General features: G+C 37.4%; 33 non-coding genes across 33 annotated transcripts; 17 read left to right on the top strand and 16 right to left on the bottom strand.

The window, feature by feature from the left end:
• The first annotated feature begins 434 nt into the window (after positions 1-434).
• Positions 435-506, top strand: Trnaw-cca (transfer RNA tryptophan (anticodon CCA)). The gene has a single exon. It is a non-coding gene; the product is annotated as a tRNA-Trp (tRNA).
• A 550-nt stretch (positions 507-1,056) lies between these two features.
• Trnas-aga (transfer RNA serine (anticodon AGA)) lies at positions 1,057-1,138 on the bottom strand. The gene has a single exon. It is a non-coding gene; the product is annotated as a tRNA-Ser (tRNA).
• Positions 1,139-1,528: 390 nt separating this feature from the next.
• On the top strand, positions 1,529-1,600 carry Trnaw-cca (transfer RNA tryptophan (anticodon CCA)). The gene has a single exon. It is a non-coding gene; the product is annotated as a tRNA-Trp (tRNA).
• A 549-nt stretch (positions 1,601-2,149) lies between these two features.
• Trnas-aga (transfer RNA serine (anticodon AGA)) lies at positions 2,150-2,231 on the bottom strand. The gene has a single exon. It is a non-coding gene; the product is annotated as a tRNA-Ser (tRNA).
• Positions 2,232-2,636: 405 nt separating this feature from the next.
• Trnaw-cca (transfer RNA tryptophan (anticodon CCA)) lies at positions 2,637-2,708 on the top strand. Its single transcript has one exon. It is a non-coding gene; the product is annotated as a tRNA-Trp (tRNA).
• Positions 2,709-3,258: 550 nt separating this feature from the next.
• On the bottom strand, positions 3,259-3,340 carry Trnas-aga (transfer RNA serine (anticodon AGA)). The gene has a single exon. It is a non-coding gene; the product is annotated as a tRNA-Ser (tRNA).
• Positions 3,341-3,745: 405 nt separating this feature from the next.
• Positions 3,746-3,817, top strand: Trnaw-cca (transfer RNA tryptophan (anticodon CCA)). The gene has a single exon. It is a non-coding gene; the product is annotated as a tRNA-Trp (tRNA).
• Positions 3,818-4,367: 550 nt separating this feature from the next.
• Trnas-aga (transfer RNA serine (anticodon AGA)) lies at positions 4,368-4,449 on the bottom strand. The gene has a single exon. It is a non-coding gene; the product is annotated as a tRNA-Ser (tRNA).
• A 405-nt stretch (positions 4,450-4,854) lies between these two features.
• On the top strand, positions 4,855-4,926 carry Trnaw-cca (transfer RNA tryptophan (anticodon CCA)). Its single transcript has one exon. It is a non-coding gene; the product is annotated as a tRNA-Trp (tRNA).
• A 550-nt stretch (positions 4,927-5,476) lies between these two features.
• Trnas-aga (transfer RNA serine (anticodon AGA)) lies at positions 5,477-5,558 on the bottom strand. The gene has a single exon. It is a non-coding gene; the product is annotated as a tRNA-Ser (tRNA).
• A 792-nt stretch (positions 5,559-6,350) lies between these two features.
• Trnaw-cca (transfer RNA tryptophan (anticodon CCA)) lies at positions 6,351-6,422 on the top strand. Its single transcript has one exon. It is a non-coding gene; the product is annotated as a tRNA-Trp (tRNA).
• Positions 6,423-6,973: 551 nt separating this feature from the next.
• Trnas-aga (transfer RNA serine (anticodon AGA)) lies at positions 6,974-7,055 on the bottom strand. Its single transcript has one exon. It is a non-coding gene; the product is annotated as a tRNA-Ser (tRNA).
• A 392-nt stretch (positions 7,056-7,447) lies between these two features.
• On the top strand, positions 7,448-7,519 carry Trnaw-cca (transfer RNA tryptophan (anticodon CCA)). Its single transcript has one exon. It is a non-coding gene; the product is annotated as a tRNA-Trp (tRNA).
• A 550-nt stretch (positions 7,520-8,069) lies between these two features.
• Positions 8,070-8,151, bottom strand: Trnas-aga (transfer RNA serine (anticodon AGA)). Its single transcript has one exon. It is a non-coding gene; the product is annotated as a tRNA-Ser (tRNA).
• A 392-nt stretch (positions 8,152-8,543) lies between these two features.
• Positions 8,544-8,615, top strand: Trnaw-cca (transfer RNA tryptophan (anticodon CCA)). Its single transcript has one exon. It is a non-coding gene; the product is annotated as a tRNA-Trp (tRNA).
• Positions 8,616-9,165: 550 nt separating this feature from the next.
• Trnas-aga (transfer RNA serine (anticodon AGA)) lies at positions 9,166-9,247 on the bottom strand. The gene has a single exon. It is a non-coding gene; the product is annotated as a tRNA-Ser (tRNA).
• A 392-nt stretch (positions 9,248-9,639) lies between these two features.
• Positions 9,640-9,711, top strand: Trnaw-cca (transfer RNA tryptophan (anticodon CCA)). The gene has a single exon. It is a non-coding gene; the product is annotated as a tRNA-Trp (tRNA).
• A 551-nt stretch (positions 9,712-10,262) lies between these two features.
• On the bottom strand, positions 10,263-10,344 carry Trnas-aga (transfer RNA serine (anticodon AGA)). The gene has a single exon. It is a non-coding gene; the product is annotated as a tRNA-Ser (tRNA).
• Positions 10,345-10,736: 392 nt separating this feature from the next.
• On the top strand, positions 10,737-10,808 carry Trnaw-cca (transfer RNA tryptophan (anticodon CCA)). Its single transcript has one exon. It is a non-coding gene; the product is annotated as a tRNA-Trp (tRNA).
• Positions 10,809-11,358: 550 nt separating this feature from the next.
• Trnas-aga (transfer RNA serine (anticodon AGA)) lies at positions 11,359-11,440 on the bottom strand. Its single transcript has one exon. It is a non-coding gene; the product is annotated as a tRNA-Ser (tRNA).
• Positions 11,441-11,832: 392 nt separating this feature from the next.
• Trnaw-cca (transfer RNA tryptophan (anticodon CCA)) lies at positions 11,833-11,904 on the top strand. Its single transcript has one exon. It is a non-coding gene; the product is annotated as a tRNA-Trp (tRNA).
• Positions 11,905-12,455: 551 nt separating this feature from the next.
• Trnas-aga (transfer RNA serine (anticodon AGA)) lies at positions 12,456-12,537 on the bottom strand. The gene has a single exon. It is a non-coding gene; the product is annotated as a tRNA-Ser (tRNA).
• A 404-nt stretch (positions 12,538-12,941) lies between these two features.
• On the top strand, positions 12,942-13,013 carry Trnaw-cca (transfer RNA tryptophan (anticodon CCA)). The gene has a single exon. It is a non-coding gene; the product is annotated as a tRNA-Trp (tRNA).
• A 550-nt stretch (positions 13,014-13,563) lies between these two features.
• Trnas-aga (transfer RNA serine (anticodon AGA)) lies at positions 13,564-13,645 on the bottom strand. Its single transcript has one exon. It is a non-coding gene; the product is annotated as a tRNA-Ser (tRNA).
• Positions 13,646-14,438: 793 nt separating this feature from the next.
• Trnaw-cca (transfer RNA tryptophan (anticodon CCA)) lies at positions 14,439-14,510 on the top strand. The gene has a single exon. It is a non-coding gene; the product is annotated as a tRNA-Trp (tRNA).
• Positions 14,511-15,060: 550 nt separating this feature from the next.
• Trnas-aga (transfer RNA serine (anticodon AGA)) lies at positions 15,061-15,142 on the bottom strand. The gene has a single exon. It is a non-coding gene; the product is annotated as a tRNA-Ser (tRNA).
• Positions 15,143-15,936: 794 nt separating this feature from the next.
• Positions 15,937-16,008, top strand: Trnaw-cca (transfer RNA tryptophan (anticodon CCA)). The gene has a single exon. It is a non-coding gene; the product is annotated as a tRNA-Trp (tRNA).
• Positions 16,009-16,558: 550 nt separating this feature from the next.
• On the bottom strand, positions 16,559-16,640 carry Trnas-aga (transfer RNA serine (anticodon AGA)). Its single transcript has one exon. It is a non-coding gene; the product is annotated as a tRNA-Ser (tRNA).
• Positions 16,641-17,045: 405 nt separating this feature from the next.
• Trnaw-cca (transfer RNA tryptophan (anticodon CCA)) lies at positions 17,046-17,118 on the top strand. The gene has a single exon. It is a non-coding gene; the product is annotated as a tRNA-Trp (tRNA).
• Positions 17,119-17,668: 550 nt separating this feature from the next.
• On the bottom strand, positions 17,669-17,750 carry Trnas-aga (transfer RNA serine (anticodon AGA)). The gene has a single exon. It is a non-coding gene; the product is annotated as a tRNA-Ser (tRNA).
• Positions 17,751-18,155: 405 nt separating this feature from the next.
• On the top strand, positions 18,156-18,227 carry Trnaw-cca (transfer RNA tryptophan (anticodon CCA)). The gene has a single exon. It is a non-coding gene; the product is annotated as a tRNA-Trp (tRNA).
• A 550-nt stretch (positions 18,228-18,777) lies between these two features.
• Trnas-aga (transfer RNA serine (anticodon AGA)) lies at positions 18,778-18,859 on the bottom strand. The gene has a single exon. It is a non-coding gene; the product is annotated as a tRNA-Ser (tRNA).
• A 392-nt stretch (positions 18,860-19,251) lies between these two features.
• Trnaw-cca (transfer RNA tryptophan (anticodon CCA)) lies at positions 19,252-19,323 on the top strand. The gene has a single exon. It is a non-coding gene; the product is annotated as a tRNA-Trp (tRNA).
• The last annotated feature ends 159 nt before the right edge of the window (positions 19,324-19,482 follow it).

Genomic DNA, 19,482 nt, shown 5'->3' on the forward strand with positions numbered 1-19,482 from the left:
TAGATTTCTAGTCTATCGCCTTAACCACTCGGCCACGACGACTTGATACATTCGTCCAAAATTAACTCCTTTATACTTAATACCAGATGCGACAACAACCTGTCGTAAGTGCCACATCGTCAGTCGGAAGTCTTAAATTTCCATTAGCAAGTCTGAATTAGGAAACTTAGCCTTTGTTAAATTATAGTAACTAGAGTTAAATTCGGCAAACAATTTTGGATTGTAGCCGCAGGCGATATTTTCAATATTCAAGTTTGTCTTGAACATTTTGTCTATAAATTATCATGATTGATTCGTGTTGAATCGTATATTTTTCAAAAAGTAAGGAAAACACGATTTTATTTTTTTTACAGCCAAAGGGAGGGGTACAGGTTTAGCAGGATCGATAATAACCTGAGCGTTATAGACTAAAAATTCCATTAGGTTGGAAGAAGGACTCCGTGGCGCAACGGTAGCGCGTCTGACTCCAGATCAGAAGGTTGCGTGTTCGAATCACGTCGGGGTCATATGTATTTTTGATGCAATTTTCTAGAAATATTGAAAAGGTCTCACATTCAACGTTTGAGTCAATTGAAAGAAACTGATTGAAAACTGTGTGAGTGAAAGAGATACCTACTTGATGCCTGTTTCTCGTTCAAGTTACATGTCAGTGAAACACAAAGATTCTCACATACGTTATTCTTAATTTGTATCTAACAGTTTTCCTTCAATAACAATTTAATTTCAGACGGAAGATATGAAAGCTAACGATTTTTATCAAAATCAAAGTATTTACTGGCAAATCACCGTTTATCTCCCCGAAATTGTTAGGATTGATACTGAGAGTGTGTGCCTTTTTCTTCCTCTATGCATGATACCTTAACGATCTTCCTCAGTCAACAGTTGAGCTGAATGAACTCTGTCATATTAACATCTGAATTCATTCAAAATGGTCGTTTTCAGGACAGAATCAATCTGTGGTTAACTTATCGATAACTTTGATTCCTACTTGTCTTTGAGCGCGTTGAGTGAGCAGTGTGTGTGATTCATTACAAAAAGTGGATATCAAAAAGTCTGCGTCGTCGACAGGATTCGAACCTGTGCGGGGAGACCCCAATAGATTTCTAGTCTATCGCCTTAACCACTCGGCCACGACGACTTGATACATTCGTCCAAAATTAACTCCTTTATACTTAATACCAGATGCGACAACACCTGTCGTAAGTGCCACATCGTCAGTCGGAAGTCTTAAATTTCCATTAGCAAGTCTGAATTAGGAAACTTAGCCTTTGTTAAATTATAGTAACTAGAGTTAAATTCGGCAAACAATTTTGGATTGTAGCCGCAGGCGATATTTTCAATATTCAAGTTTGTCTTGAACATTTTGTCTATAAATTATCATGATTGATTCGTGTTGAATCGTATATTTTCAAAAAGTAAGGAAAACACGATTTTATTTTTTTTACAGCCAAAGGGAGGGGTACAGGTTTAGCAGGATCGATAATAACCTGAGCGTTATAGACTAAAAATTCCATTAGGTTGGAAGAAGGACTCCGTGGCGCAACGGTAGCGCGTCTGACTCCAGATCAGAAGGTTGCGTGTTCGAATCACGTCGGGGTCATATGTATTTTTGATGCAATTTTCTAGAAATATTGAAAAGGTCTCACATTCAACGTTTGAGTCAATTGAAAGAAACTGATTGAAAACTGTGTGAGTGAAAGAGATACCTACTTGATGCCTGTTTCTCGTTCAAGTTACATGTCAGTGAAACACAAAGATTCTCACATACGTTATTCTTAATTTGTATCTAACAGTTTTCCTTCAATAACAATTTAATTTCAGACGGAAGATATGAAAGCTAACGATTTTTATCAAAATCAAAGTATTTACTGGCAAATCACCGTTTATCTCCCGAAATTGTTAGGATTGATACTGAGAGTGTGTGCCTTTTTCTTCCTCTATGCATGATACCTTAACGATCTTCCTCAGTCAACAGTTGAGCTGAATGAACTCTGTCATATTAACATCTGAATTCATTCAAAATGGTCGTTTTCAGGACAGAATCAATCTGTGGTTAACTTATCGATAACTTTGATTCCTACTTGTCTTTGAGCGCGTTGAGTGAGCAGTGTGTGTGATTCATTACAAAAAGTGGATATCAAAAAGTCTGCGTCGTCGACAGGATTCGAACCTGTGCGGGGAGACCCCAATAGATTTCTAGTCTATCGCCTTAACCACTCGGCCACGACGACTTGATACATTCGTCCAAAATTAACTCCTTTATACTTAATACCAGATGCGACAACAACCTGTCGTAAGTGCCACATCGTCAGTCGGAAGTCATCTGATAAGTTCTTAAATTTCCATTAGCAAGTCTGAATTAGGAAACTTAGCCTTTGTTAAATTATAGTAACTAGAGTTAAATTCGGCAAACAATTTTGGATTGTAGCCGCAGGCGATATTTTCAATATTCAAGTTTGTCTTGAACATTTTGTCTATAAATTATCATGATTGATTCGTGTTGAATCGTATATTTTTCAAAAAGTAAGGAAAACACGATTTTATTTTTTTTACAGCCAAAGGGAGGGGTACAGGTTTAGCAGGATCGATAATAACCTGAGCGTTATAGACTAAAAATTCCATTAGGTTGGAAGAAGGACTCCGTGGCGCAACGGTAGCGCGTCTGACTCCAGATCAGAAGGTTGCGTGTTCGAATCACGTCGGGGTCATATGTATTTTTGATGCAATTTTCTAGAAATATTGAAAAGGTCTCACATTCAACGTTTGAGTCAATTGAAAGAAACTGATTGAAAACTGTGTGAGTGAAAGAGATACCTACTTGATGCCTGTTTCTCGTTCAAGTTACATGTCAGTGAAACACAAAGATTCTCACATACGTTATTCTTAATTTGTATCTAACAGTTTTCCTTCAATAACAATTTAATTTCAGACGGAAGATATGAAAGCTAACGATTTTTATCAAAATCAAAGTATTTACTGGCAAATCACCGTTTATCTCCCCGAAATTGTTAGGATTGATACTGAGAGTGTGTGCCTTTTTCTTCCTCTATGCATGATACCTTAACGATCTTCCTCAGTCAACAGTTGAGCTGAATGAACTCTGTCATATTAACATCTGAATTCATTCAAAATGGTCGTTTTCAGGACAGAATCAATCTGTGGTTAACTTATCGATAACTTTGATTCCTACTTGTCTTTGAGCGCGTTGAGTGAGCAGTGTGTGTGATTCATTACAAAAAGTGGATATCAAAAAGTCTGCGTCGTCGACAGGATTCGAACCTGTGCGGGGAGACCCCAATAGATTTCTAGTCTATCGCCTTAACCACTCGGCCACGACGACTTGATACATTCGTCCAAAATTAACTCCTTTATACTTAATACCAGATGCGACAACAACCTGTCGTAAGTGCCACATCGTCAGTCGGAAGTCATCTGATAAGTTCTTAAATTTCCATTAGCAAGTCTGAATTAGGAAACTTAGCCTTTGTTAAATTATAGTAACTAGAGTTAAATTCGGCAAACAATTTTGGATTGTAGCCGCAGGCGATATTTTCAATATTCAAGTTTGTCTTGAACATTTTGTCTATAAATTATCATGATTGATTCGTGTTGAATCGTATATTTTTCAAAAAGTAAGGAAAACACGATTTTATTTTTTTTACAGCCAAAGGGAGGGGTACAGGTTTAGCAGGATCGATAATAACCTGAGCGTTATAGACTAAAAATTCCATTAGGTTGGAAGAAGGACTCCGTGGCGCAACGGTAGCGCGTCTGACTCCAGATCAGAAGGTTGCGTGTTCGAATCACGTCGGGGTCATATGTATTTTTGATGCAATTTTCTAGAAATATTGAAAAGGTCTCACATTCAACGTTTGAGTCAATTGAAAGAAACTGATTGAAAACTGTGTGAGTGAAAGAGATACCTACTTGATGCCTGTTTCTCGTTCAAGTTACATGTCAGTGAAACACAAAGATTCTCACATACGTTATTCTTAATTTGTATCTAACAGTTTTCCTTCAATAACAATTTAATTTCAGACGGAAGATATGAAAGCTAACGATTTTTATCAAAATCAAAGTATTTACTGGCAAATCACCGTTTATCTCCCCGAAATTGTTAGGATTGATACTGAGAGTGTGTGCCTTTTTCTTCCTCTATGCATGATACCTTAACGATCTTCCTCAGTCAACAGTTGAGCTGAATGAACTCTGTCATATTAACATCTGAATTCATTCAAAATGGTCGTTTTCAGGACAGAATCAATCTGTGGTTAACTTATCGATAACTTTGATTCCTACTTGTCTTTGAGCGCGTTGAGTGAGCAGTGTGTGTGATTCATTACAAAAAGTGGATATCAAAAAGTCTGCGTCGTCGACAGGATTCGAACCTGTGCGGGGAGACCCCAATAGATTTCTAGTCTATCGCCTTAACCACTCGGCCACGACGACTTGATACATTCGTCCAAAATTAACTCCTTTATACTTAATACCAGATGCGACAACAACCTGTCGTAAGTGCCACATCGTCAGTCGGAAGTCATCTGATAAGTTCTTAAATTTCCATTAGCAAGTCTGAATTAGGAAAACTTAGCCTTTGTTAAATTATAGTAACTAGAGTTAAATTCGGCAAACAATTTTGGATTGTAGCCGCAGGCGATATTTTCAATATTCAAGTTTGTCTTGAACATTTTGTCTATAAATTATCATGATTGATTCGTGTTGAATCGTATATTTTTCAAAAAGTAAGGAAAACACGATTTTATTTTTTTTACAGCCAAAGGGAGGGGTACAGGTTTAGCAGGATCGATAATAACCTGAGCGTTATAGACTAAAATTCCATTAGGTTGGAAGAAGGACTCCGTGGCGCAACGGTAGCGCGTCTGACTCCAGATCAGAAGGTTGCGTGTTCGAATCACGTCGGGGTCATATGTATTTTTGATGCAATTTTCTAGAAATATTGAAAAGGTCTCACATTCAACGTTTGAGTCAATTGAAAGAAACTGATTGAAAACTGTGTGAGTGAAAGAGATACCTACTTGATGCCTGTTTCTCGTTCAAGTTACATGTCAGTGAAACACAAAGATTCTCACATACGTTATTCTTAATTTGTATCTAACAGTTTTCCTTCAATAACAATTTAATTTCAGACGGAAGATATGAAAGCTAACGATTTTTATCAAAATCAAAGTATTTACTGGCAAATCACCGTTTATCTCCCCGAAATTGTTAGGATTGATACTGAGAGTGTGTGCCTTTTTCTTCCTCTATGCATGATACCTTAACGATCTTCCTCAGTCAACAGTTGAGCTGAATGAACTCTGTCATATTAACATCTGAATTCATTCAAAATGGTCGTTTTCAGGACAGAATCAATCTGTGGTTAACTTATCGATAACTTTGATTCCTACTTGTCTTTGAGCGCGTTGAGTGAGCAGTGTGTGTGATTCATTACAAAAAGTGGATATCAAAAAGTCTGCGTCGTCGACAGGATTCGAACCTGTGCGGGGAGACCCCAATAGATTTCTAGTCTATCGCCTTAACCACTCGGCCACGACGACTTGATACATTCGTCCAAAATTAACTCCTTTATACTTAATACCAGATGCGACAACAACCTGTCGTAAGTGCCACATCGTCAGTCGGAAGTCATCTGATAAGTTCTTAAATTTCCATTAGCAAGTCTGAATTAGGAAACTTAGCCTTTGTTAAATTATAGTAACTAGAGTTAAATTCGGCAAACAATTTTGGATTGTAGCCGCAGGCGATATTTTCAATATTCAAGTTTGTCTTGAACATTTTGTCTATAAATTATCATGATTGATTCGTGTTGAATCGTATATTTTTCAAAAAGTAAGGAAAACACGATTTTATTTTTTTTACAGCCAAAGGGAGGGGTACAGGTTTAGCAGGATCGATAATAACCTGAGCGTTATTGAACAGATATATCATGTTAAGGAGGGGTATTTGCGAAAAATACCAGTCGAGAGAATGTTAAATTTCACGAGCCGTAAGGCGAGGGAAATTCATTCTCAAGACTGGTATTTTTCGCAAATATCCCTCAATAACATGATATATCTGTTTAATTACACCGAATGTTAATGTACTAAAACGCATTGATGATCGTGACGTTACAAGCGTCCAGTCGGATAGAGTATTTTTTGGCAAATACCACGGCAGAGAGGGTAAAAAAGGCATATCCTTTTAGCAAATACCCCGGCGGCGTTAAAAATGAACGATATTCATTTGATAACAGTAAATTGGTGAAAAATACACTGGCTATTAACCAATCAAAACCCGGATTCTTACATAAGGTGTAATTAAGACTAAAAATTCCATTAGGTTGGAAGAAGGACTCCGTGGCGCAACGGTAGCGCGTCTGACTCCAGATCAGAAGGTTGCGTGTTCGAATCACGTCGGGGTCATATGTATTTTTGATGCAATTTTCTAGAAATATTGAAAAGGTCTCACATTCAACGTTTGAGTCAATTGAAAGAAACTGATTGAAAACTGTGTGAGTGAAAGAGATACCTACTTGATGCCTGTTTCTCGTTCAAGTTACATGTCAGTGAAACACAAAGATTCTCACATACGTTATTCTTAATTTGTATCTAACAGTTTTCCTTCAATAACAATTTAATTTCAGACGGAAGATATGAAAGCTAACGATTTTTATCAAAATCAAAGTATTTACTGGCAAATCACCGTTTATCTCCCCGAAATTGTTAGGATTGATACTGAGAGTGTGTGCCTTTTTCTTCCTCTATGCATGATACCTTAACGATCTTCCTCAGTCAACAGTTGAGCTGAATGAACTCTGTCATATTAACATCTGAATTCATTCAAAATGGTCGTTTTCAGGACAGAATCAATCTGTGGTTAACTTATCGATAACTTTGATTCCTACTTGTCCTTTGAGCGCGTTGAGTGAGCAGTGTGTGTGATTCATTACAAAAAGTGGATATCAAAAAGTCTGCGTCGTCGACAGGATTCGAACCTGTGCGGGGAGACCCCAATAGATTTCTAGTCTATCGCCTTAACCACTCGGCCACGACGACTTGATACATTCGTCCAAAATTAACTCCTTTATACTTAATACCAGATGCGACAACAACCTGTCGTAAGTGCCACATCGTCAGTCGGAAGTCTTAAATTTCCATTAGCAAGTCTGAATTAGGAAACTTAGCCTTTGTTAAATTATAGTAACTAGAGTTAAATTCGGCAAACAATTTTGGATTGTAGCCGCAGGCGATATTTTCAATATTCAAGTTTGTCTTGAACATTTTGTCTATAAATTATCATGATTGATTCGTGTTGAATCGTATATTTTTCAAAAAGTAAGGAAAACACGATTTTATTTTTTTTACAGCCAAAGGGAGGGGTACAGGTTTAGCAGGATCGATAATAACCTGAGCGTTATAGACTAAAAATTCCATTAGGTTGGAAGAAGGACTCCGTGGCGCAACGGTAGCGCGTCTGACTCCAGATCAGAAGGTTGCGTGTTCGAATCACGTCGGGGTCATATGTATTTTTGATGCAATTTTCTAGAAATATTGAAAAGGTCTCACATTCAACGTTTGAGTCAATTGAAAGAAACTGATTGAAAACTGTGTGAGTGAAAGAGATACCTACTTGATGCCTGTTTCTCGTTCAAGTTACATGTCAGTGAAACACAAAGATTCTCACATACGTTATTCTTAATTTGTATCTAACAGTTTTCCTTCAATAACAATTTAATTTCAGACGGAAGATATGAAAGCTAACGATTTTTATCAAAATCAAAGTATTTACTGGCAAATCACCGTTTATCTCCCCGAAATTGTTAGGATTGATACTGAGAGTGTGTGCCTTTTTCTTCCTCTATGCATGATACCTTAACGATCTTCCTCAGTCAACAGTTGAGCTGAATGAACTCTGTCATATTAACATCTGAATTCATTCAAAATGGTCGTTTTCAGGACAGAATCAATCTGTGGTTAACTTATCGATAACTTTGATTCCTACTTGTCTTTGAGCGCGTTGAGTGAGCAGTGTGTGTGATTCATTACAAAAAGTGGATATCAAAAAGTCTGCGTCGTCGACAGGATTCGAACCTGTGCGGGGAGACCCCAATAGATTTCTAGTCTATCGCCTTAACCACTCGGCCACGACGACTTGATACATTCGTCCAAAATTAACTCCTTTATACTTAATACCAGATGCGACAACAACCTGTCGTAAGTGCCACATCGTCAGTCGGAAGTCTTAAATTTCCATTAGCAAGTCTGAATTAGGAAACTTAGCCTTTGTTAAATTATAGTAACTAGAGTTAAATTCGGCAAACAATTTTGGATTGTAGCCGCAGGCGATATTTTCAATATTCAAGTTTGTCTTGAACATTTTGTCTATAAATTATCATGATTGATTCGTGTTGAATCGTATATTTTTCAAAAAGTAAGGAAAACACGATTTTATTTTTTTTACAGCCAAAGGGAGGGGTACAGGTTTAGCAGGATCGATAATAACCTGAGCGTTATAGACTAAAAATTCCATTAGGTTGGAAGAAGGACTCCGTGGCGCAACGGTAGCGCGTCTGACTCCAGATCAGAAGGTTGCGTGTTCGAATCACGTCGGGGTCATATGTATTTTTGATGCAATTTTCTAGAAATATTGAAAAGGTCTCACATTCAACGTTTGAGTCAATTGAAAGAAACTGATTGAAAACTGTGTGAGTGAAAGAGATACCTACTTGATGCCTGTTTCTCGTTCAAGTTACATGTCAGTGAAACACAAAGATTCTCACATACGTTATTCTTAATTTGTATCTAACAGTTTTCCTTCAATAACAATTTAATTTCAGACGGAAGATATGAAAGCTAACGATTTTTATCAAAATCAAAGTATTTACTGGCAAATCACCGTTTATCTCCCCGAAATTGTTAGGATTGATACTGAGAGTGTGTGCCTTTTTCTTCCTCTATGCATGATACCTTAACGATCTTCCTCAGTCAACAGTTGAGCTGAATGAACTCTGTCATATTAACATCTGAATTCATTCAAAATGGTCGTTTTCAGGACAGAATCAATCTGTGGTTAACTTATCGATAACTTTGATTCCTACTTGTCTTTGAGCGCGTTGAGTGAGCAGTGTGTGTGATTCATTACAAAAAGTGGATATCAAAAAGTCTGCGTCGTCGACAGGATTCGAACCTGTGCGGGGAGACCCCAATAGATTTCTAGTCTATCGCCTTAACCACTCGGCCACGACGACTTGATACATTCGTCCAAAATTAACTCCTTTATACTTAATACCAGATGCGACAACAACCTGTCGTAAGTGCCACATCGTCAGTCGGAAGTCTTAAATTTCCATTAGCAAGTCTGAATTAGGAAACTTAGCCTTTGTTAAATTATAGTAACTAGAGTTAAATTCGGCAAACAATTTTGGATTGTAGCCGCAGGCGATATTTTCAATATTCAAGTTTGTCTTGAACATTTTGTCTATAAATTATCATGATTGATTCGTGTTGAATCGTATATTTTTCAAAAAGTAAGGAAAACACGATTTTATTTTTTTTACAGCCAAAGGGAGGGGTACAGGTTTAGCAGGATCGATAATAACCTGAGCGTTATAGACTAAAAATTCCATTAGGTTGGAAGAAGGACTCCGTGGCGCAACGGTAGCGCGTCTGACTCCAGATCAGAAGGTTGCGTGTTCGAATCACGTCGGGGTCATATGTATTTTTGATGCAATTTTCTAGAAATATTGAAAAGGTCTCACATTCAACGTTTGAGTCAATTGAAAGAAACTGATTGAAAACTGTGTGAGTGAAAGAGATACCTACTTGATGCCTGTTTCTCGTTCAAGTTACATGTCAGTGAAACACAAAGATTCTCACATACGTTATTCTTAATTTGTATCTAACAGTTTTCCTTCAATAACAATTTAATTTCAGACGGAAGATATGAAAGCTAACGATTTTTATCAAAATCAAAGTATTTACTGGCAAATCACCGTTTATCTCCCCGAAATTGTTAGGATTGATACTGAGAGTGTGTGCCTTTTTCTTCCTCTATGCATGATACCTTAACGATCTTCCTCAGTCAACAGTTGAGCTGAATGAACTCTGTCATATTAACATCTGAATTCATTCAAAATGGTCGTTTTCAGGACAGAATCAATCTGTGGTTAACTTATCGATAACTTTGATTCCTACTTGTCTTTGAGCGCGTTGAGTGAGCAGTGTGTGTGATTCATTACAAAAAGTGGATATCAAAAAGTCTGGCGTCGTCGACAGGATTCGAACCTGTGCGGGGAGACCCCAATAGATTTCTAGTCTATCGCCTTAACCACTCGGCCACGACGACTTGATACATTCGTCCAAAATTAACTCCTTTATACTTAATACCAGATGCGACAACAACCTGTCGTAAGTGCCACATCGTCAGTCGGAAGTCTTAAATTTCCATTAGCAAGTCTGAATTAGGAAACTTAGCCTTTGTTAAATTATAGTAACTAGAGTTAAATTCGGCAAACAATTTTGGATTGTAGCCGCAGGCGATATTTTCAATATTCAAGTTTGTCTTGAACATTTTGTCTATAAATTATCATGATTGATTCGTGTTGAATCGTATATTTTTCAAAAAGTAAGGAAAACACGATTTTATTTTTTTTACAGCCAAAGGGAGGGGTACAGGTTTAGCAGGATCGATAATAACCTGAGCGTTATAGACTAAAAATTCCATTAGGTTGGAAGAAGGACTCCGTGGCGCAACGGTAGCGCGTCTGACTCCAGATCAGAAGGTTGCGTGTTCGAATCACGTCGGGGTCATATGTATTTTTGATGCAATTTTCTAGAAATATTGAAAAGGTCTCACATTCAACGTTTGAGTCAATTGAAAGAAACTGATTGAAAACTGTGTGAGTGAAAGAGATACCTACTTGATGCCTGTTTCTCGTTCAAGTTACATGTCAGTGAAACACAAAGATTCTCACATACGTTATTCTTAATTTGTATCTAACAGTTTTCCTTCAATAACAATTTAATTTCAGACGGAAGATATGAAAGCTAACGATTTTTATCAAAATCAAAGTATTTACTGGCAAATCACCGTTTATCTCCCCGAAATTGTTAGGATTGATACTGAGAGTGTGTGCCTTTTTCTTCCTCTATGCATGATACCTTAACGATCTTCCTCAGTCAACAGTTGAGCTGAATGAACTCTGTCATATTAACATCTGAATTCATTCAAAATGGTCGTTTTCAGGACAGAATCAATCTGTGGTTAACTTATCGATAACTTTGATTCCTACTTGTCTTTGAGCGCGTTGAGTGAGCAGTGTGTGTGATTCATTACAAAAAGTGGATATCAAAAAGTCTGCGTCGTCGACAGGATTCGAACCTGTGCGGGGAGACCCCAATAGATTTCTAGTCTATCGCCTTAACCACTCGGCCACGACGACTTGATACATTCGTCCAAAATTAACTCCTTTATACTTAATACCAGATGCGACAACAACCTGTCGTAAGTGCCACATCGTCAGTCGGAAGTCTTAAATTTCCATTAGCAAGTCTGAATTAGGAAACTTAGCCTTTGTTAAATTATAGTAACTAGAGTTAAATTCGGCAAACAATTTTGGATTGTAGCCGCAGGCGATATTTTCAATATTCAAGTTTGTCTTGAACATTTTGTCTATAAATTATCATGATTGATTCGTGTTGAATCGTATATTTTTCAAAAAGTAAGGAAAACACGATTTTATTTTTTTTACAGCCAAAGGGAGGGGTACAGGTTTAGCAGGATCGATAATAACCTGAGCGTTATAGACTAAAAATTCCATTAGGTTGGAAGAAGGACTCCGTGGCGCAACGGTAGCGCGTCTGACTCCAGATCAGAAGGTTGCGTGTTCGAATCACGTCGGGGTCATATGTATTTTTGATGCAATTTTCTAGAAATATTGAAAAGGTCTCACATTCAACGTTTGAGTCAATTGAAAGAAACTGATTGAAAACTGTGTGAGTGAAAGAGATACCTACTTGATGCCTGTTTCTCGTTCAAGTTACATGTCAGTGAAACACAAAGATTCTCACATACGTTATTCTTAATTTGTATCTAACAGTTTTCCTGTCAATAACAATTTAATTTCAGACGGAAGATATGAAAGCTAACGATTTTTATCAAAATCAAAGTATTTACTGGCAAATCACCGTTTATCTCCCCGAAATTGTTAGGATTGATACTGAGAGTGTGTGCCTTTTTCTTCCTCTATGCATGATACCTTAACGATCTTCCTCAGTCAACAGTTGAGCTGAATGAACTCTGTCATATTAACATCTGAATTCATTCAAAATGGTCGTTTTCAGGACAGAATCAATCTGTGGTTAACTTATCGATAACTTTGATTCCTACTTGTCTTTGAGCGCGTTGAGTGAGCAGTGTGTGTGATTCATTACAAAAAGTGGATATCAAAAAGTCTGCGTCGTCGACAGGATTCGAACCTGTGCGGGGAGACCCCAATAGATTTCTAGTCTATCGCCTTAACCACTCGGCCACGACGACTTGATACATTCGTCCAAAATTAACTCCTTTATACTTAATACCAGATGCGACAACAACCTGTCGTAAGTGCCACATCGTCAGTCGGAAGTCATCTGATAAGTTCTTAAATTTCCATTAGCAAGTCTGAATTAGGAAACTTAGCCTTTGTTAAATTATAGTAACTAGAGTTAAATTCGGCAAACAATTTTGGATTGTAGCCGCAGGCGATATTTTCAATATTCAAGTTTGTCTTGAACATTTTGTCTATAAATTATCATGATTGATTCGTGTTGAATCGTATATTTTCAAAAAGTAAGGAAAACACGATTTTATTTTTTTTACAGCCAAAGGGAGGGGTACAGGTTTAGCAGGATCGATAATAACCTGAGCGTTATAGACTAAAAATTCCATTAGGTTGGAAGAAGGACTCCGTGGCGCAACGGTAGCGCGTCTGACTCCAGATCAGAAGGTTGCGTGTTCGAATCACGTCGGGGTCATATGTATTTTTGATGCAATTTTCTAGAAATATTGAAAAGGTCTCACATTCAACGTTTGAGTCAATTGAAAGAAACTGATTGAAAACTGTGTGAGTGAAAGAGATACCTACTTGATGCCTGTTTCTCGTTCAAGTTACATGTCAGTGAAACACAAAGATTCTCACATACGTTATTCTTAATTTGTATCTAACAGTTTTCCTTCAATAACAATTTAATTTCAGACGGAAGATATGAAAGCTAACGATTTTTATCAAAATCAAAGTATTTACTGGCAAATCACCGTTTATCTCCCCGAAATTGTTAGGATTGATACTGAGAGTGTGTGCCTTTTTCTTCCTCTATGCATGATACCTTAACGATCTTCCTCAGTCAACAGTTGAGCTGAATGAACTCTGTCATATTAACATCTGAATTCATTCAAAATGGTCGTTTTCAGGACAGAATCAATCTGTGGTTAACTTATCGATAACTTTGATTCCTACTTGTCTTTGAGCGCGTTGAGTGAGCAGTGTGTGTGATTCATTACAAAAAGTGGATATCAAAAAGTCTGCGTCGTCGACAGGATTCGAACCTGTGCGGGGAGACCCCAATAGATTTCTAGTCTATCGCCTTAACCACTCGGCCACGACGACTTGATACATTCGTCCAAAATTAACTCCTTTATACTTAATACCAGATGCGACAACAACCTGTCGTAAGTGCCACATCGTCAGTCGGAAGTCATCTGATAAGTTCTTAAATTTCCATTAGCAAGTCTGAATTAGGAAACTTAGCCTTTGTTAAATTATAGTAACTAGAGTTAAATTCGGCAAACAATTTTGGATTGTAGCCGCAGGCGATATTTTCAATATTCAAGTTTGTCTTGAACATTTTGTCTATAAATTATCATGATTGATTCGTGTTGAATCGTATATTTTTCAAAAAGTAAGGAAAACACGATTTTATTTTTTTACAGCCAAAGGGAGGGGTACAGGTTTAGCAGGATCGATAATAACCTGAGCGTTATTGAACAGATATATCATGTTAAGGAGGGGTATTTGCGAAAAATACCAGTCGAGAGAATGTTAAATTTCACGAGCCGTAAGGCGAGGGAAATTCATTCTCAAGACTGGTATTTTTCGCAAATATCCCTCAATAACATGATATATCTGTTTAATTACACCGAATGTTAATGTACTAAAACGCATTGATGATCGTGACGTTACAAGCGTCCAGTCGGATAGAGTATTTTTTGGCAAATACCACGGCAGAGAGGGTAAAAAAGGCATATCCTTTTAGCAAATACCCCGGCGGCGTTAAAAATGAACGATATTCATTTGATAACAGTAAATTGGTGAAAAATACACTGGCTATTAACCAATCAAAACCCCGGATTCTTACATAAGGTGTAATTAAGACTAAAAATTCACATTAGGTTGGAAGAAGGACTCCGTGGCGCAACGGTAGCGCGTCTGACTCCAGATCAGAAGGTTGCGTGTTCGAATCACGTCGGGGTCATATGTATTTTTGATGCAATTTTCTAGAAATATTGAAAAGGTCTCACATTCAACGTTTGAGTCAATTGAAAGAAACTGATTGAAAACTGTGTGAGTGAAAGAGATACCTACTTGATGCCTGTTTCTCGTTCAAGTTACATGTCAGTGAAACACAAAGATTCTCACATACGTTATTCTTAATTTGTATCTAACAGTTTTCCTTCAATAACAATTTAATTTCAGACGGAAGATATGAAAGCTAACGATTTTTATCAAAATCAAAGTATTTACTGGCAAATCACCGTTTATCTCCCCGAAATTGTTAGGATTGATACTGAGAGTGTGTGCCTTTTTCTTCCTCTATGCATGATACCTTAACGATCTTCCTCAGTCAACAGTTGAGCTGAATGAACTCTGTCATATTAACATCTGAATTCATTCAAAATGGTCGTTTTCAGGACAGAATCAATCTGTGGTTAACTTATCGATAACTTTGATTCCTACTTGTCTTTGAGCGCGTTGAGTGAGCAGTGTGTGTGATTCATTACAAAAAGTGGATATCAAAAAGTCTGCGTCGTCGACAGGATTCGAACCTGTGCGGGGAGACCCCAATAGATTTCTAGTCTATCGCCTTAACCACTCGGCCACGACGACTTGATACATTCGTCCAAAATTAACTCCTTTATACTTAATACCAGATGCGACAACAACCCTGTCGTAAGTGCCACATCGTCAGTCGGAAGTCATCTGATAAGTTCTTAAATTTCCATTAGCAAGTCTGAATTAGGAAACTTAGCCTTTGTTAAATTATAGTAACTAGAGTTAAATTCGGCAAACAATTTTGGATTGTAGCCGCAGGCGATATTTTCAATATTCAAGTTTGTCTTGAACATTTTGTCTATAAATTATCATGATTGATTCGTGTTGAATCGTATATTTTTCAAAAAGTAAGGAAAACACGATTTTATTTTTTTTACAGCCAAAGGGAGGGGTACAGGTTTAGCAGGATCGATAATAACCTGAGCGTTATTGAACAGATATATCATGTTAAGGAGGGGTATTTGCGAAAAATACCAGTCGAGAGAATGTTAAATTTCACGAGCCGTAAGGCGAGGGAAATTCATTCTCAAGACTGGTATTTTTCGCAAATATCCCTCAATAACATGATATATCTGTTTAATTACACCGAATGTTAATGTACTAAAACGCATTGATGATCGTGACGTTACAAGCGTCCAGTCGGATAGAGTATTTTTTGGCAAATACCACGGCAGAGAGGGTAAAAAAGGCATATCCTTTTAGCAAATACCCCGGCGGCGTTAAAAATGAACGATATTCATTTGATAACAGTAAATTGGTGAAAAATACACTGGCTATTAACCAATCAAAACCCCGGATTCTTACATAAGGTGTAATTAAGACTAAAAATTCCATTAGGTTGGAAGAAGGACTCCGTGGCGCAACGGTAGCGCGTCTGACTCCAGATCAGAAGGTTGCGTGTTCGAATCACGTCGGGGTCATATGTATTTTTGATGCAATTTTCTAGAAATATTGAAAAGGTCTCACATTCAACGTTTGAGTCAATTGAAAGAAACTGATTGAAAACTGTGTGAGTGAAAGAGATACCTACTTGATGCCTGTTTCTCGTTCAAGTTACATGTCAGTGAAACACAAAGATTCTCACATACGTTATTCTTAATTTGTATCTAACAGTTTTCCTTCAATAACAATTTAATTTCAGACGGAAGATATGAAAGCTAACGATTTTTATCAAAATCAAAGTATTTACTGGCAAATCACCGTTTATCTCCCCGAAATTGTTAGGATTGATACTGAGAGTGTGTGCCTTTTTCTTCCTCTATGCATGATACCTTAACGATCTTCCTCAGTCAACAGTTGAGCTGAATGAACTCTGTCATATTAACATCTGAATTCATTCAAAATGGTCGTTTTCAGGACAGAATCAATCTGTGGTTAACTTATCGATAACTTTGATTCCTACTTGTCTTTGAGCGCGTTGAGTGAGCAGTGTGTGTGATTCATTACAAAAAGTGGATATCAAAAAGTCTGCGTCGTCGACAGGATTCGAACCTGTGCGGGGAGACCCCAATAGATTTCTAGTCTATCGCCTTAACCACTCGGCCACGACGACTTGATACATTCGTCCAAAATTAACTCCTTTATACTTAATACCAGATGCGACAACAACCTGTCGTAAGTGCCACATCGTCAGTCGGAAGTCATCTGATAAGTTCTTAAATTTCCATTAGCAAGTCTGAATTAGGAAACTTAGCCTTTGTTAAATTATAGTAACTAGAGTTAAATTCGGCAAACAATTTTGGATTGTAGCCGCAGGCGATATTTTCAATATTCAAGTTTGTCTTGAACATTTTGTCTATAAATTATCATGATTGATTCGTGTTGAATCGTATATTTTTCAAAAAGTAAGGAAAACACGATTTTATTTTTTTTACAGCCAAAGGGAGGGGTACAGGTTTAGCAGGATCGATAATAACCTGAGCGTTATAGACTAAAAATTCCATTAGGTTGGAAGAAGGACTCCGTGGCGCAACGGTAAGCGCGTCTGACTCCAGATCAGAAGGTTGCGTGTTCGAATCACGTCGGGGTCATATGTATTTTTGATGCAATTTTCTAGAAATATTGAAAAGGTCTCACATTCAACGTTTGAGTCAATTGAAAGAAACTGATTGAAAACTGTGTGAGTGAAAGAGATACCTACTTGATGCCTGTTTCTCGTTCAAGTTACATGTCAGTGAAACACAAAGATTCTCACATACGTTATTCTTAATTTGTATCTAACAGTTTTCCTTCAATAACAATTTAATTTCAGACGGAAGATATGAAAGCTAACGATTTTTATCAAAATCAAAGTATTTACTGGCAAATCACCGTTTATCTCCCCGAAATTGTTAGGATTGATACTGAGAGTGTGTGCCTTTTTCTTCCTCTATGCATGATACCTTAACGATCTTCCTCAGTCAACAGTTGAGCTGAATGAACTCTGTCATATTAACATCTGAATTCATTCAAAATGGTCGTTTTCAGGACAGAATCAATCTGTGGTTAACTTATCGATAACTTTGATTCCTACTTGTCTTTGAGCGCGTTGAGTGAGCAGTGTGTGTGATTCATTACAAAAAGTGGATATCAAAAAGTCTGCGTCGTCGACAGGATTCGAACCTGTGCGGGGAGACCCCAATAGATTTCTAGTCTATCGCCTTAACCACTCGGCCACGACGACTTGATACATTCGTCCAAAATTAACTCCTTTATATTTAATACCAGATGCGACAACAACCTGTCGTAAGTGCCACATCGTCAGTCGGAAGTCATCTGATAAGTTCTTAAATTTCCATTAGCAAGTCTGAATTAGGAAACTTAGCCTTTGTTAAATTATAGTAACTAGAGTTAAATTCGGCAAACAATTTTGGATTGTAGCCGCAGGCGATATTTTCAATATTCAAGTTTGTCTTGAACATTTTGTCTATAAATTATCATGATTGATTCGTGTTGAATCGTATATTTTTCAAAAAGTAAGGAAAACACGATTTTATTTTTTTTACAGCCAAAGGGAGGGGTACAGGTTTAGCAGGATCGATAATAACCTGAGCGTTATAGACTAAAAATTCCATTAGGTTGGAAGAAGGACTCCGTGGCGCAACGGTAGCGCGTCTGACTCCAGATCAGAAGGTTGCGTGTTCGAATCACGTCGGGGTCATATGTATTTTTGATGCAATTTTCTAGAAATATTGAAAAGGTCTCACATTCAACGTTTGAGTCAATTGAAAGAAACTGATTGAAAACTGTGTGAGTGAAAGAGATACCTACTTGATGCCTGTTTCTCGTTCAAGTTACATGTCAGTGAAACACAAAGATTCTCACATACGTTATTCTTAATTTGTATCTAACAGTTTTCCTTCAATAACAATTTAATTTCAGACGGAAGATATGAAAGCTAACGATTTTTATCAAAATCAAAGTATTTACTGGCAAATCACCGTTTATCTCCCCGAAATTGTTAGGATTGATACTGAGAGTGTGTGCCTTTTTCTTCCTCTATGCATGATACCTTAACGATCTTCCTCAGTCAACAGTTGAGCTGAATGAACTCTGTCATATTAACATCTGAATTCATTCAAAATGGTCGTTTTCAGGACAGAATCAATCTGTGGTTAACTTATCGATAACTTTGATTCCTACTTGTCTTTGAGCGCGTTGAGTGAGCAGTGTGTGTGATTCATTACAAAAAGTGGATATCAAAAAGTCTGCGTCGTCGACAGGATTCGAACCTGTGCGGGGAGACCCCAATAGATTTCTAGTCTATCGCCTTAACCACTCGGCCACGACGACTTGATACATTCGTCCAAAATTAACTCCTTTATACTTAATACCAGATGCGACAACAACCTGTCGTAAGTGCCACATCGTCAGTCGGAAGTCTTAAATTTCCATTAGCAAGTCTGAATTAGGAAACTTAGCCTTTGTTAAATTATAGTAACTAGAGTTAAATTCGGCAAACAATTTTGGATTGTAGCCGCAGGCGATATTTTCAATATTCAAGTTTGTCTTGAACATTTTGTCTATAAATTATCATGATTGATTCGTGTTGAATCGTATATTTTTCAAAAAGTAAGGAAAACACGATTTTATTTTTTTTACAGCCAAAGGGAGGGGTACAGGTTTAGCAGGATCGATAATAACCTGAGCGTTATAGACTAAAAATTCCATTAGGTTGGAAGAAGGACTCCGTGGCGCAACGGTAGCGCGTCTGACTCCAGATCAGAAGGTTGCGTGTTCGAATCACGTCGGGGTCATATGTATTTTTGATGCAATTTTCTAGAAATATTGAAAAGGTCTCACATTCAACGTTTGAGTCAATTGAAAGAAACTGATTGAAAACTGTGTGAGTGAAAGAGATACCTACTTGATGCCTGTTTCTCGTTCAAGTTACATGTCAGTGAAACACAAGATTC

The sequence above is a fragment of the Mytilus edulis genome, unplaced genomic scaffold (genome assembly GCF_963676685.1).
Source record: "Mytilus edulis unplaced genomic scaffold, xbMytEdul2.2 SCAFFOLD_1949, whole genome shotgun sequence".
In the NCBI taxonomy this organism is placed as follows: domain Eukaryota; kingdom Metazoa; phylum Mollusca; class Bivalvia; order Mytilida; family Mytilidae; genus Mytilus; species Mytilus edulis.